This window comes from Artemia sp. Qi Xiang Cuo, chromosome 19 (assembly GCF_049724085.1).
Source record: "Artemia sp. Qi Xiang Cuo chromosome 19, ASM4972408v1, whole genome shotgun sequence".
In the NCBI taxonomy this organism is placed as follows: domain Eukaryota; kingdom Metazoa; phylum Arthropoda; class Branchiopoda; order Anostraca; family Artemiidae; genus Artemia; species Artemia sp. Qi Xiang Cuo.
Window position 1 is genome coordinate 42,473,096 of NC_142812.1, and position 16,242 is coordinate 42,489,337.

The window sequence follows — 16,242 nt, forward strand, 5'->3', positions numbered from 1 at the left end:
AAATTGAAAGTTCTAGTTAAGTTTTTTCGAGTCGAAAGATATTGGAGGGCAACTAGCCCCCCACACCCCTTTTCCCCAAATACATCCAATAAAAATTTGGACATAGGCATTAAGTTAAAAATTTCTCAAAATTCGGATATAAAACTCAGGTGTCGTCACAACCCCCCAGGGCCCAGGGGCAGGCGTTGTAAGTTATGCACTGGTGCATATATTGTTCGTATGAAATGGATGCTCGTATAAACTTCAGAGGGCTCAATTGATTGGATATTCAAATCCAACCCTTTTAAAAGTCAAAAATTATCAGAGGGAAACTGGCCCCCCCAAGCCCTTTCCCCCAAATAAATCTGATAAAAAATTCGAAGTAGCCATTTTGTTTCGGGTCTTAGGGTGGCTATTTTGACCTCTGAGTTTTGGTTATATGATCTGTGAACGATTAAAAAAAATTATCTCAAAGTTCTTATCGAATGGGTTTGAGGAAAAATGGGCTCGGAGGCAGGGGGGGGGGCTAGGCGCCTTCTAATCTATTTTGACTCTTAAAAAGTGAACTAGAACGTTAAATGTCCAATCAAATGATACCTCTTTGAAGCTAATACGAGCAACCCTTCCATAAGACCCATATATGCCCCCAGAGCATAACTTATAACGCCAGCCCCCGGGCCCTGGTGGGTTGTGTCAACAATGAAATTTTTGTTATATGATCTTTGAACTATTTTTAACAAAATAGCTATCTTAAAATTTTTATTGGATGCATTTGGGAAAATAGGGTTTAGGGGAGGGAAGCTGGTTAGTCTCCAACATCTTTTGACACTTGAAAAGTGAACTAGAACTTTAAATTTCCAATCAAATGAGCCCTCTCTGAAGTTTATACGATAATGTTGTCTATACAAAACCTTATATGCCCCCAGGGCAAAACTTACAACCCTTGCCCCGGGAACTGTGGGGGAGTTGTCATCCTCAAAGACCTAATTTCCAGAACTTGAAACTACGTTTAATAAAATGGCTGTCTCAAAATTTCAATTGGATATGTTTCCGGAAAAGGTGGGCGTGAGAGGGGGGTTAGTTGCCCTCAAATCACTTTTGACTTGTTAAAAAGGACTAACCCTTTGAGTTTCCAATCGAATGAACCTATTTTTAAGTTTCTACGACACTGCCTTCTATAAAAACCTTATATTCCTCCACGGTATAACTTAGTACCCTTACCTTGACGGTTGTGGGGGAGTGTCCTCCTCAAAAACATATTTTCTATTTGGAAATCAACTACTCTGAACAAAATGGCTATCTCCAAACTTTGATTGGAGGTGTTTGAGAGAATGATGGGCGGGGGGGCTAGTTGCCCTCCAATCACTTTCGACTATTAAAAAGGCACTAGCTTTCTGAATTTCCAATTGAATGAGCCTTTTTTTTAAGTTTCGACAACAACGCCCTCTATAAAAACCTTATATGCCCCCAGGACATAACTTAAAACCATTGTCCTAAGGGTGTTGGGGGAGTGTCCTCCTCAAAAACATATTTTCTATTTGGAAATCAACTACTCTGAACAAATTCGGTATATCGAAATTTTCATTGGACGTGTTTGGGGGGGTGATGGGCGGGGGGGGGGGCTAGTTGCCCTCCATTCCCTTTCGACCATTAAAAAGATACTAGCCCTTTGAATTTATAATCGAATGAGCCTTTTTTGAAGTTTTTACGACATCGCCTTCTATAAAAAAAAAAACATATATACCCCCAGTGCATAACTTAAAACCCTAGCCCTGAGGGTTGTGGGGGAGTGTCCTCCTCAAAAACATATTTTTTATCTGGAAATCAACTACGCTGAACAAAATGGTTATCTCTAAATTTTGATTGGATGTGTTTCTTCGGAATGATTTCTGTGGTGGGGGGGGGGCTAGTTGCCCTCCAATCACTTTCGACTATTAAAAAGGGCACTATCCCTTTGAATTTCAAATAGAATGAGCCCTTTTTGAAGTTTCTACGACAATACATTCTATAAAATCCTTATATGACCCCAGGACATAAATTAAACCCCTGGCCAGGAGGTTTGCGGGGGAGTATCCTCCTAAAAAAATATTTTCTATCTGTAAATCAACTACGATTAGAACACTTGTTATATTAAAATTTTTTTGGTTTGTTTTGGGGTAATTTAGGGGAATGGGAGGGGGGGCTAGGTGCCCTCCAATCACTTTCAAATATTAAAAAGGGCACTAAAACTCTCGATTTCCAATCGAATGAGCCCCCTTTGAAGTTTGTATGACGACCCCTTCCGTATGAAGTGCCTCTGTGAAAAAATAAAACATTGGTGCCTTATGGCCTTTACTATAGACTCTAACTAAAAGCTTAGTAGACCTGCCTGAAAATCATCTAACATTCTAAGCATAACAGGTGTAATTTCAGCTTATACATCCTTACTTCTTAAAACTAAAATCTAAGTAGACCTGCCTGAAAATCATATAAACTTGCTAAGCATAACAGATTCAGGTTGAGCTTATAATAATATAATAATAATAATAATAATATAGATTTATTACCTGCTAAAACTGTAAAAGATACAATGGGCGGCAGAGTATAAAAAAGTGAAAAAAATGCAAAAAGAAAAAAAAAGACAAACAACAAAGTACGGTTTAACACGAATATATACAATGAAATGGGTCCTCAACATCGAAATTCAAATAACACATTCAACTCAAGTCTGTCCCTGAAGAGTTACCCAAGGATGACCTAGAGTCATGAACTTTTTATGAAAACTCGCTACTCTGGCAGGAACTGCCAAGGCAGGGTCTATCAATCCAAATCTACTGATCAAATACCGGTTTTTGGACCATGGTGATAGTCCAAGCAGATACTTAGCATATTTAAAATAAATCGTGCGCAACTTTTTCTTCTCTGTCTGTGTGAAGCAACTCCAAAACGGAGAGATGTAGAGAAAACTCGGTAAAGCAAATGCATTATACAATCGGGCTAAAATATCACGACTAAATCTCGCCTTGCTCGGAACAAGCTTTCCAAATGCAGAACGAACTTTTCTAAGGGTATCAGCGATAATAAGTACGCGTGTGGCCTTGAGTGACGTACCGATCGGGACTCCAAGGTAAGTAAGTGATGAAACAGGTTTGATTTCCGTATCATCTAGCATAACGCATATGTCCTCAGTCGACACTTTATAATTGAAAAATAAAAATTCAGTTTTCGATGGATTAAATGTATGGCAGACACAATCTTATTCTACCTTTAATGCACTAAAACAACTCTTTATTCCATTCAGGATTCTACTAATGTTTAAAATGTCGTCGGCATAACCTATGAGAGACACATCAATCCCACATAAAATACTCATTGTTGGTGCTTCATGTTGCACTTCGATTACGGAATTATTGAATAAATCTGGTGAATTTACTGCTCCTTGCCTAATACCCTTATTCACTGGTATATCAATTTCTAAAAGCATATCACAATCCCAACCAGGACACTTTATCCTAACACGAAGATTACTATACATTGAATCAAGGGGTCCGATGACCGAATTTTCTACGCCTCTCTCTGCTGCAGAGAGTAAAATATGTTCGTGGATAGACGAATCGAAAGCACGGGCAAGATCATGGGCTGCTAAAACTAAAGAATCATTGTCGTTCTCAGCGTCAGTCAGTATAGACACCAGCGAGTAAAGGGCATGATCACATCAAAGTAATCGCGGGAACCCAACTTGGCGTGAGGGAACTAAGCTATTTCTTCTAGTTTCGTCATAAATCGGAATCTCAAAGCTTGGACAGAATGTATTCGACAACTTATTGTCCCTCTTAGAAGATTCCCGAGATAGAATCGGACCTCATACGAAACGAGGTTTTGTTACATACATGCACAATTTCCTCAGAGCGATAACTCAGGTCACACGCCTTTGTACCAAAAACAACGTATGTTCAAAAAGTTGTTCACTACCATAGAGTAAGTGCTGGCCACAAATTTTATCGAAGCCTCTCGAAAGTTTCTTATTTAGCTTTTTCAGGCATTCACGTATTACACTTCTATTAACTACCATGTTCTCTTTCGGCAATTTTAGCATTTCATCTAGCTCACTCTGATAAGAATTCCGTAGCGCTTGGTCAAGACTTTTGAACTGATCGGTGAAGTAAGTATTCCAGGCCTCTTTTGTTGGAAGGGGGACCTCAGAGGTTGATTCTTCGGGCTTCACTAAATTCCGCCACAGGAGTTTGGGATCGGACTTACTTTTCTTGCTGTATTCGTCAATTATGTCTCTACGGTGCTTAGACAAGGCTTTGGCAAAGGCACGTTTAGTATGATTCTTTACTTTCCAGACTTGCCCAGATCTTGGATTATCACTGTCACACCATAGGCGAAACCAGAACTTTGCAGTCTTGCAATCTTCTGTTAAATTTAGGTTACTGGACCATCCTCTAATTTCAGTGTGTAATCGAACTTTTCGAGAGGGTACGGCTGCTAATTCGGCACACCGAAGGGTATGGCATATTGAGCCAGAGTAAGTGTTCAGCAGAAGTTTCTGCTCTTCAGCCGGGATGTCACTGTTGGACATCAGTAGCGGGAAAGGGACTTGGATCTTTTCAAGAATGCTATTACACACTTGTTGATACTGTTGGATCGCAGTATCATCGAGCTTCCAATCTTGCACAACTTTGAGCTTTGGAGCTGCGCTTTTTTTACTTCAGAGAATGGGCAAGCGAAACTCAAGGATATAGGTAAGTGATCGCTAAGTGTACCACCCATTAGTACCGACACAGATTCGTTCTGGACATTGAATGATGTAAAAACATGGTCGAGATTAGATACAGAGCCACTGTTATGACAATAACTGAAGTTTTTATTTTTATCAAAACCTTGAAGCCATCTGGTAAGACTCCTAAAGCTATTTGTGTTCTGGGACTGTCAGTGTCAGTAAGGTCACAGTTGAAGTCGCCAATAATTAAATAGTCATGACGCGACTGCTTTATTCTCAACACACATTTAGCAAGTTTCTCGCAGGATAGGTTGAATTTTCTCTCTGATCAATCAGTCTTGTAATGAGTAGGAAGGTAAACAATGATCAGAACAATACCATAGACGTCCACTGCGATAAAACTGTCTTGCTGCTTGACAAGTTCGGCGGAGATGTGATCTTTAATTACAATAGCAATGCCTCCAGATGGCCTTCCTCTACAGCTTGATTTCGCTTCTCTAATAAAGAACCGATGCTTGTCAGAGAACTTGATACAATCCAAACTATCCTTGCTTAAGAAGTGTTCTTGTATGCAAACTATGTCATGATCCTTGGCAAATTGTTTTATAATTGGCACCTTATCACGCAGATTTCCGTTCATATTCCAAGATATAAAAACACATAAAATATTAAAACACATAAAAACACATATAAAAAACAAGATATAAAAACACATAAAAACACATAAACACAAGACACATTAAAAATGTTTGTGAATTTGTTCATTAATAAAATGCATATATATATATATATATATATATATATATATATATATATATATATATATATATATATATATATATATATATATATATATATATATATATATATATATATATATATATATATACAACAATGTCTTTAAATCTTCACTTCAGATTTCTTCCACTTCTTCGATGTATAGGCAACTGTCGTGAACCACTAATGCCGGTAAATCATTTGGATTCACTGTATATTGATCTTGATTGACTGCAATGTCAGGGTCACATTTTCTACAGTACAATGTAACTTCACTCTTGTCATATCTCTTTGTATAGTCAATGATACTATTTGCATTCATATTATGAAATTCACGAGTTTCAATCTGTCTATTTGAAGCAATATCACACACAGTGTTTTCAAAAGGTGAATCACATTCGGTAACTGCCAAATAAAAATCAGTTGGTTTATAGTTATAATAGGCAGTGTTGTCACAACGATGACGTAGAAACCAAATTGTCTTGTTACCCCAACAGTTGAATCGTAGACCTGTCTCCTCCTCCCAGAATAATTTAAATCCACTACGATACCAATCTCGTAGAAACAAACTAAAATCAAATTTGGAATTTTTTCCAATCATGACAGGGTAAGTATTCTTCCAATGATCATATTTGTCGTAGTGACACTTGGAGCACGTGTGCCTCTAGGGTGAGAGTCACAAATCTCTTCAAGACATGAATTACATCCTTTAATTTGTACTGCATAGCCTCTATGTAATTTACTGTAATTACATAATTTGCACTTTTCACTATAGTCATCAATAATTATAATAATTCTCACATTGAGTCCAACTGCCAAGAGTATACATGCATACTGGACCTGTATATAACATTTTTCGGTTCCGATGTCAACTCTCTCTCACAGCTAAAACGAAAATGTTCGTCCCTACTGACGGATAAATTCAGGATGGAGGAATGGGAGAGGAGTACTTCTGTGACGTCATCTCTTTCAAATGGTGGGGGTGCCATCTACATTGATCTATTGGCAAAGTTTTCAAAAGTATATTCACGATATTATTCTGCCTTGTTCCAATTAATATATCAATAAATTGAGTATAAGCATTTTAGTCACATCGACAAAGCTTCATACAATAGTCCAATGGGGGAGAATCAGTTTTTATTATATTGTCAAGTGTTTTCCGAGAGAATATCCTGCGTTGAAGAGATAACTCGAGAAAATCATCATCCAAAATCAAATGTTTTTCCATAAGCACTAGATTCGATCTAATTCTCTCTTTCTCAAATTTATTCATTTTTCAATCCTTTCACTCTGACTGCTAACTCTAGACTGACCATGATTTGTTAGTCTAACATTCTAACAACAAAAAGAAAGGGAACATTTTCGATTTCAAAACAATTTTATTGGATAATTACAACAATAATACTAAGCATATACAATTAGTGATACAGTTTATTTTTCAGGTTCAGGTTCATTTATTATTCAGTCTTACATAATGACACTAAATATATACAGATATCTGGCAGTGAGACAAGCTCGTTTTGCACAGATAAAAAAAAAGAAAAACAATAAAGAAATATACGGATTTTCATTAAAAATGGTAGACTTCACAAACAAATATAAATAAATCAATAAATGTAAAGTTAATTACTCACCACATCACGGCAGACACCCACCCGACGATACATAAACAACTCTCAACCAGCAATGGGACAAGAAGAAGGATATCAATATCCGAGAGGGATCAAAAAAAAGAAAAGAATATTATTATAAGGAGAATATAATAATAAGAAAATAATAATTGACTAATAAATGTCCAAAAGGAATGATTTTATTTTATTTTTTAAAATTCCAATCGACACATCAAAATCAAAAATAGATTCATATTGGTTCCACGCGGCAACCACACTATTTCTTAGAGAAAACCGGGACCTCTCTGAAATTATCAACGGCTGGCGTAGTTTGCGTATGCTGCGAGCTAGATGAGAAGATGGCGGAGCAACTGGGAACAAATCAAAAGAAAAGAAATAACTGGGCAGTGACAGGAGATTATCATTAACCTTGAATAAAATCGAGTTAAAAGTAACTGCAAGTTCAACAGGAAGAATATTCAATAAACAATATAAACTCTTTGTAGAAGACTTACTGGGGAAAGACGCTGGGGAAGGAAGATAACTTTTTAAAATACGAAGCGCCTTATTTTGTTGCCTCTGAAGCGGAATTAAATGGGATCTGAAAGTATTCAAGTAAATAAGTGGGCAGTAATTTAGATAAGAATGAACAAGAGCGAAATAAATAGAACGCATAGCTTCGAACGGCAAAATGAATTTCATACGTTGCATAATACCCAAGTTCCTTCCAAGATTCAATCTTATACCATTTATATGCGGCTTCCAACTCAAATTTGAGTCAACCCACACACCAAGGTAACGAATAATTTCAACACGTGATATATCCATACCTGGAACAGATGACTTAATCAACTTCAGACATGGAAGTGCCCGTGACGTACGCGAAAATATCATAAACTTTGTTTTTGAAGTATTCAGAGCTAGCCTATTTGCCGTAAACCATGCTACTAGTCTATCAAATACTAGACTTAAATTATGTTTAACACGATCTTCATCGATTCCAGAGACACTACTGGCTGTGTCATCTGAAACGAGAAAGGTCAGCCCTAGGTCCTCAACTGAATTACTAATATCATTAACATAAATTAGACACAACAGAGGGCCGAGAATTGAACCTTGAGGCACTCCAACTTTATTTGACTGGTTTGAAGACGTTGATATAACTTCGCCCCCATCAATACACTGGACTCTATCGCTTAAATATGACAATATTATCGATTTAGCCGGACCACGTATACCACAATTAGACAATTTTTCATTTAAAATCATGTGACAAATAGTGTCAAACGCTTTCCGTATATCCACGAATATAGAAGCTGGAATTTCACCCTTATCCAAGGCATCATGAATAAACTGGGTTACTGCCAAAATAGCATGCTCAGTAGAATGTCCTTTTCGAAACCCGAATTGGGACTTACTGAAAAAACTATTCTTGTCAAGAAAATTTACAATCCTCACGTACAAACAACGTTCAATAATTTTTCCAAAAGCAGATAGAATAGATATTGGCCTATAGTTGGACGGATCATTTATATCTCCCCCTTTGTGTAGTGCAATGACACGGGCGGACTTCATACATGAAGGGAAGATACCATTCTTGAAACAAAGATTAATTATGTGCACAAGAAAATTTACTATACTAGGCATAATCGATTTAAGCAAGTTCGTAGAAGATCCGTCGATTCCTTCTGAGTGTCCATTTTTGAGTTGATGAAGTACAAGCATCAATTCAGTAGACGAGACTGGGGTGAGGAATATGGATCGGTCAGTAGAAGAGGGTAGAAAACTTTTGAAATCAGCAGAATTTGGCGTTGATTCTTGGGATGCCTCTTCCGACCTATTTTAGCGAAGTGCGTGTTGAGCATGTTGGCGACGTTAAGTTTTCCTTTAACAGCTGTATCACCACCTGGGGGCATCATTTCGTCCGGAAAAGAATTCAACTTTTTTTTGCCGATACAGTCGTTTATTAATGTCCATAACTTCTTATGAGATCCATGCGCGCTATTGAATGCCTTCAAATAGTAGAGCTGTTTAGCAGACCTGAGAGCCTTGGTTAGGCAATTTCTGTAAGCTTTAAAAAAGGCTTGATTTGTTTCATCGGGATTCGATAGATATATTTTATACAGCCTGTTCTTTGATTGGATCGACCTTAGTAGTCCTCGCGTAACCGAAGGCTTTTTAAATCTGTTGTAACGTCTTAGACGGGTCGAAGACATCGGACAAGCCACATTAAGTGCTGTGGTAAATTCGTTGACAAAATACTGTGAAGCTTGATTTACATCCTCGCAGTCTAAGCATGGAGAGGGGTCAATTTTAAGCAGCAGTTCATTCAACCGCTGAACAGATGTAGCATCAAGCCTTCTAGTTGTTTTGATCGGAGTCGCCATTTGTCGCCCAGTTTTTATCTCCATCAAAAGCATAAAGTGGTCTGACGTGTCATCGATAATAACATGACACGAATCAAATTCCATATTCAGAAAAATATTGTCGATTATCGTTGCTGTCGAGCTTACAACTCGAGTTGGATTACGACAAGCTGGGAGAAGCCCCAGCAAAAGACAAAGTGTCAGAAAATCAACAGCCAAAGGCAAATATGGTGTAGATGAAAGATCATGACCAGCATTACTTATATCAACATTAAAATCCCCAATGTATAAAATCTTCCGACTTCGCTCGATTGCGATCGAAGAAAACGCTTCCAGCTTACTTATGAAATGTTGCACCAAAGAGCTAGGTGGTCTGTAAAACAAACAACACAACACTTTTTCACTACCAAAATCAAGCTCGACAACCAAAAATTCAAACAACATTTCTTCATACATAGAATCAAAATCCGAAACAATCCTGTACGTAATATCATTATGAATAAAAAAACCAAGGCCTCCTCTCGATCTGTCATTCCTAGTCTTAGAAATAAAATTGTAACCATTAATATTCGCTAGGTGACTAGTTGACTCATTTAAGAAAGTCTCACATACAGCTAATACATCAACTCGGTAGCATGGAAGAAAAGAAGAAAAATGGTCCAAACTACTCATCAACCCGCAACAGTTCAAACTCGCCAGCCTTACACTACCAGGAGAAACATGTCCATTAATCTTATTAGGGAGTAAATATTTGTTAATAGGGAGGGATCAAATAGAAATATCATAATCATCATCCGAAAAACCAAAATCAGCAGAAATTTTTATTAAATCTAATGGGTATCTCTCAAAATCTCTCAACCCACTCGATGCCCCATCACCAGTAGAATTAATCATAATCATTTTGACTTACCAAACCGTCTGGTGGGAGTCTGTAGTGATGCGTCAACAAATCATCACCCAACCATTGATGTGGAATATCACGGCACTTATTTTTAAATATCGTAACTAAAAATGAAAAAACACACGACGAAAAACCAGACCCGGATTTCTTGTCAAAGGTAAAATAGAAAAAAAGAATAGCTACGATGAAGCATAATCTGGCATGGGAGACTTAACAAGTCGAAGTCGCATTGAGAACTGAACACAATAAGAAAGAAAAAAAACAACGAAAATAAAAAAACCAACACTGACTAGTGGTCATTTTCCCAATCATGACACACACCAACAAAATGAACTTGTTTCATCTCTCGATCGCGGACGTATTTCATTAAACAAATAAAACAAATAATGGTCCGCGTATACACTACAAACAAACTAATTAATCTTTTCCCAGTAAGAAGAATCACTTTTTTTCACTTCTAGCCATAAATTAATACCCTTATGACGAACTCTGGATGAAACGATATGTTTCGACTCTTTCATTTCTTATGATTTCGAGAGTAGGGAGTTTAGAATCATGTTGAGAGCAGGGGGCAGGTCTGTAGAGATTATAATCCCACTACCCTTTAGCTTTTTAACATTGTTCATGATCGACTGGACATCACGCTCCGAGCTTAGTGAAATAAATACGGGGGACTCCTTGCGTCGGCTATTTTGCTTGCTGCGCCTATTTGTGATGTTTGCAGCCCGTGAAGAAATCCGATAGCACTTAGTAATAGATATGTCACTAGTTACACCCAGCTTTTCGCTAACTAATTTAATGACGCTATCTTCAACTTTCTTGTTAGGCTCTTCTGCCGGTAAACCATGCACAATAAGGTTCAGACGGCGATCTTTTACGTCGATAAGTAGTAGCTGTTTTTCCAGGGCCTGGTACTTGTCGACATACTCGTCGATAGTTTTCTCAAAGTTATTAAGCCTCACATCACGGTCGGAAGCCTCCGTTCTCAGCGACGCGATCTCAGAAGTAATTCCGTCAAGCTTATTATTTAATTCTGTCTGCGTAGCAATAATAGAATCCAGTTTTCCGCTCAAAACTTTTCTGAACTCGTCGAACGATTTTTGCGTAACATTAGCCATGATAAATCTCGATTATAAGTCCGCTTCGGGAGGATTGGGGATTAGCAGTTCATTCGAAATAGCAATATGAACGCACTCTTAATTCCGCTATTAAGAATTATTATAGATGGCGCTGTTTTGCTTCCAAGCAAGGAGCATAAATTAGTAATAATGTTATAAGGCAACTCCAATTAAATAAATCTATTCTTCAACACAAATTATATGAGAAGAATTGAAAACTATGTTTCCTTACTGTTCCTAGGATCACAGATTCCAAATCGAGCACAGCCTTGGTTAAAGAATCAAACTATTTCCATATAAATTTAACTTATTTCAAACTTGGCAATTTATTTGCTTCCACTAATTAGAAAGTTACTAGCGTCAAATGACGCTAGTAACTTGTCTTTGATATGTTATCAAAGTATTGTCTTTGATATGTTTCACTAATGCACTTAAAGTCCATTGAAGTCTATTCACATGTGCTATATCAACTTTTGCAGCGAAACATAATTGATCCTCCATTTTAAATTAGCTCAAGGATATCACATATCTTGCACATACTTCATCCCATTCCAGGCAAAGCCGTGATCCTCTCGTGATTTCCACCGAAATGTTTGGGGCTCTTATATCATTGCTACCAACTCCACTATCAACTTCTAATAGTGTAAACACTCCACTCATCATTACAAATATATCCTAATGAGTAAAGTCAAACTGTTCTCACTCCTTGAATTCTATTCACACACTAATAACAACTATAGCAAAAATCTTTTCCTTATATTCTCTGCAATCCTATCCCGCTAATACTTCCGACTCCCTGATTGTCTTAGAAAGAGACACGTGACCCTGTTCCCGTTAGCAGATCAATAATTCACCGTCACATTATGTAGTCAATTTCCCAGAAATCTACTTTCCCTCGAGTGGATCAATACATTGCCCCGTTAGAATTCAATACGCATGTGCAAACTTCGTCCCGGTGTCATTACACCTTAAAACAACAAATAAATCGACCTTGAAAATGGTGCTTTAAAGTACCAAATAGTACCTTTCTTATCCGGCAATGTTGTAAGCTTCTGTCAGTATTCTATGCCCATATATGGAGTCTCCCTTGGAACTCATGATAGGTCCCTACTATTACTATTAAAGAATAAATGAAACCAAAAACAAATAGAAATTAAATAAACAGTCATAGTAAAAACATACAATAAGTAACAATATAAATGAATAAATAGATCGTAAAGTGAGTAATGCTTAGTTTGGATATAAAATTAAGCTTAAAAAAAATTATTTTTCTATTGAAATATAAATGAAGTTGAAACCGAACAGAAATTAAATAAACAATTAATGCAAACAAACATACAATAGATATTAATGTAAATCAAACTTGAAACGAACAAAAATCACTACAAACAAGAGTTAATAAAAGTGCAATAGAAACCAATAGCAATACAATAATACAATAAAAACCAATTTTATTACAAATATTGTCATTTTTACTTAATATTGAAAATAAATATTAAAATTATAGTAAAATTTTGAACTGATCTACTTTAAGTAATTAATATCATTATACATCAGACATTCAGTTTAATATATTAGTTCTTTCTGAAGTTGTTCAAGACGAATATAGTTTCGTTGGAAACAAGTGTTGGGGTACTGCTTCCTTCCTCAACTGTAAATAAAACCAAAAACCTACTGCCTCAGTGGTATTTCACTGAAAACTAATAGAATTGCAAATATTTTCTTTTGCGCTTAGTATTGAAAATAAGCATTAAAATTACAGAAAAATTTTGAACTGATGAGTTTTCAGCGATTAATATCATTATACATCAAAGATTCAGTCTAATTTATTAGTTCTTTCTAAAATTTCTCAAGACCCCTAAAAGTGTCTCCGTCCTTAACTGTAAAAACCTAAACACTACTGCGTCATTGGCGCTTCACTGAAAACGAATTATATTACAGATATTTTCTTTTCTAGGTCTTAAGCATTGAAAATTAAAATAAAATTACATTGAAATATAATTTTGAACTGATGTATCTTTAAACAATTAATATATTATATAACAAAAATTCCATTTGATGTTGTTTATACTTTCCAAGACTGTTCAAGACACATATAATTTTCAGTAAAGCACCAATGACGCAATAGGGTTTAGACTTTTACAGCGAGAGAAGGAGGAGATATCCAAACTTTTGTTTGTAGTTAATTTTGTTCATTTCAAGCTTGATTTTCATATTCAATTTAAGTTTCACTCGTTTTAAGATTTATTTATTCATTTACATTAATATCCATTGTATGTTTGTTGCATAGTTCAGTACTGAACTAGATTTCAAAGCGTGAACATCTATTTGAACTGGTTTCTTTGAACTTGAAAATATAATTAACTCAGTGATTTCGTAACAACAATTGGTTTGGGATTATTGTGACGTATAATCCTGTCCTATGTTTACCAATTAATTTGTTGGTGATAGACTTTTGGTGAGAAGTGAATATTTTTTAGATTGGATAATTACTGATTAGATATTTACTTTTCGTGAATTGGGATGTCAGAAAACGGTGGTAAAGCTTAGCAGGCTCCACGTAAAGATAAGTCTATTTCCTGCCTTTATTTTTTTTTTCCTGCCTTTTCTTTGAAACCGTGATGCCCTTGTTTCAGGATGATGACCTTGCCCTGGCAAGCTTTGCGAGATATCCTTAATGGCCAGTCAGAATTCTCCGTTCTGTCGCAGAGAAATCTGGTCGATTTAAGTACCAAGTATTTTGTTACGGATCGCATGAAGTTGAAATGGTTTTGGAACAAAATTTAAAAAATTTCGAATCAAACAAAACCGAAGCTATGAAAAAAGTTGGAAAGGGAGTTAAAGGCGCTTTTGAGGAACTCGCTCTCAGCCCACTTGCTTATAAAAATTTGGCTATAAGCTCAGATACTACGGGACTTATTGAGCGAACTCTCAAAGATGTAGCAGTAACAAAAGAAAATATGAAACAGGCTATAGCGCAAAAAGTTAACGAAGCACTTAAAATTCACCCCTCGACCCCACCATCTGCTGCTGAAATTGAAAAGGTAATTGGCGTAGTTCACGATGCGATAATACTGGAATATACTCCGAGATTTGACAGGATTGAAAAAGACCTGAAAATATGTCAAAATCAACTGGAATTACTTGAAAATTGAGTTGCTAGAGTTGAAGCCAAGATCGATGATGCTGACCAAGAGTTGAGACTGAATTCACTACTGTTCAACGGTGTCAAGCAATCCCCCGGCGTTGAAATAAAAGATGCAACAATGAATATTATACGCAATAAGATGGCGTTCTCAGGTCTTGCTGATAGTGATGTTATATCTGTGCATAGGTTTTGGTTGAACTCTGTTGATAGCCGCCCTGATAAAATTTCTCCTGGTTTAGTGAAGTTTAAAGACCGTCACACAGCTGTGAAAGTTTTTGCTTGCAAAAAAAAACCTTGTGAACACGAAAATTTTTCTGGCTGAGAACTATACAAAGAAAAAAAGAGAATTGTTGAATGCTGCAAGGGAAAAATACGGCAATAAGTTCGTGTGGTCAAACCAAGGTCGGATCTACGTCCGTCCAGAGAATGCAACTTCTGCTCGTAGACTTTGGTCTCTGAATGACATATTCGATCGTGATTGAGTGTTTTTTTTTTTTTTTTTTTTTTTTTTTTTTTTTGTATTTAAATTTTGAGTCTTTATGTGTGTTTTTTTGTATTTAAATTTTGAGTCTTTATATGTGTTTATCTATTCTTATTATTATTCAATTATTCATATTCAATTTATGAGTCTTTATATGTGTTTTTTTTTTGTTTTTAAATTTTGATTATTTATATTTGTTTATATATTATTATTATTATTAAGTTATTAATATTTAATTTATTTATATTTTATGTATTGGTTTTATACCTAATTAAGAAAAAAAGATCGTGTCTTTTTATTTTATTTTCTTATTATGGTTAGTTTACTCCCAATACCTCAGTTAGAGTTGCTTGAAAAAAATTAGCTCTTAGTTGATTATGTTTTATAACATAAGATAGGACTCCATTTTCATGATCGAGTTGTTGAATGCCCCAAGCCGCTCCGTCCTAGCCGCTACGTTCGTTTTGAAGAGTTTGGTCACATTAAAAAAGAGTTGTATAGTTTGTGTGTTGCTCAATGGAATTGCCACATAACGTCGGCTTTTGAAGAAATTGTTCAGTTTTTAAGTAATATTGATAGTGTGATTGATGTTTTGGGAATTTGTGAATCATTCTTGAGTTTGTATAGTCTTCTCTCTTCCTACGCTTTTCCAGGTTACCAACTGATATCGAAGTCGCGGCGGGGCGCGGGGGACTTGCATTTTTGATGAGAGAGGGATTGAATTTTGAGGAAAGAGAGGACCTTTATTTATGGAATGAAGGTAAGATTGAAATTTTTTCTATTGAGATTGAAATAAATAATGGCAAAAATTTAATTGTTTGCCTGGCTTATAGACCCCCTGGTGCTCATCCAGAGGAATTTTTTCAGGAGTATGGTATGTTTTTAAGGAGGGCTCAGTCTAATCAATCAGAGTGTGTTATTCTGGGCGATTTTAATTTTGATTTATTGAATTTAAATAGTGTTAATTTAGAATTTTTAAATCTTACATTATCTCATGATTTGCACCCAGTGAATCTGATTCCTTCCCGTATCACTGCTCAGTCGGCAACATTAATTGATAACATATTTGTTTCTTCAAATCTATTGAGGCAAGCATTCTGTGATGTTCTCCTTCAACCTGCTTCTGACAGGGGCGCCAATTAGGGGGGGGGGCCATG

The 16,242-nt window shown here is 36.2% G+C and overlaps 1 protein-coding gene across 1 annotated transcript in view; it reads left to right on the forward strand.

The window, feature by feature from the left end:
- LOC148940863 (uncharacterized) overlaps positions 1-16,242 on the forward strand; it is a 226,281-nt gene that overhangs the window by 175,905 nt on the left and 34,134 nt on the right. The gene's annotated exons all lie outside the window — the stretch shown is intronic.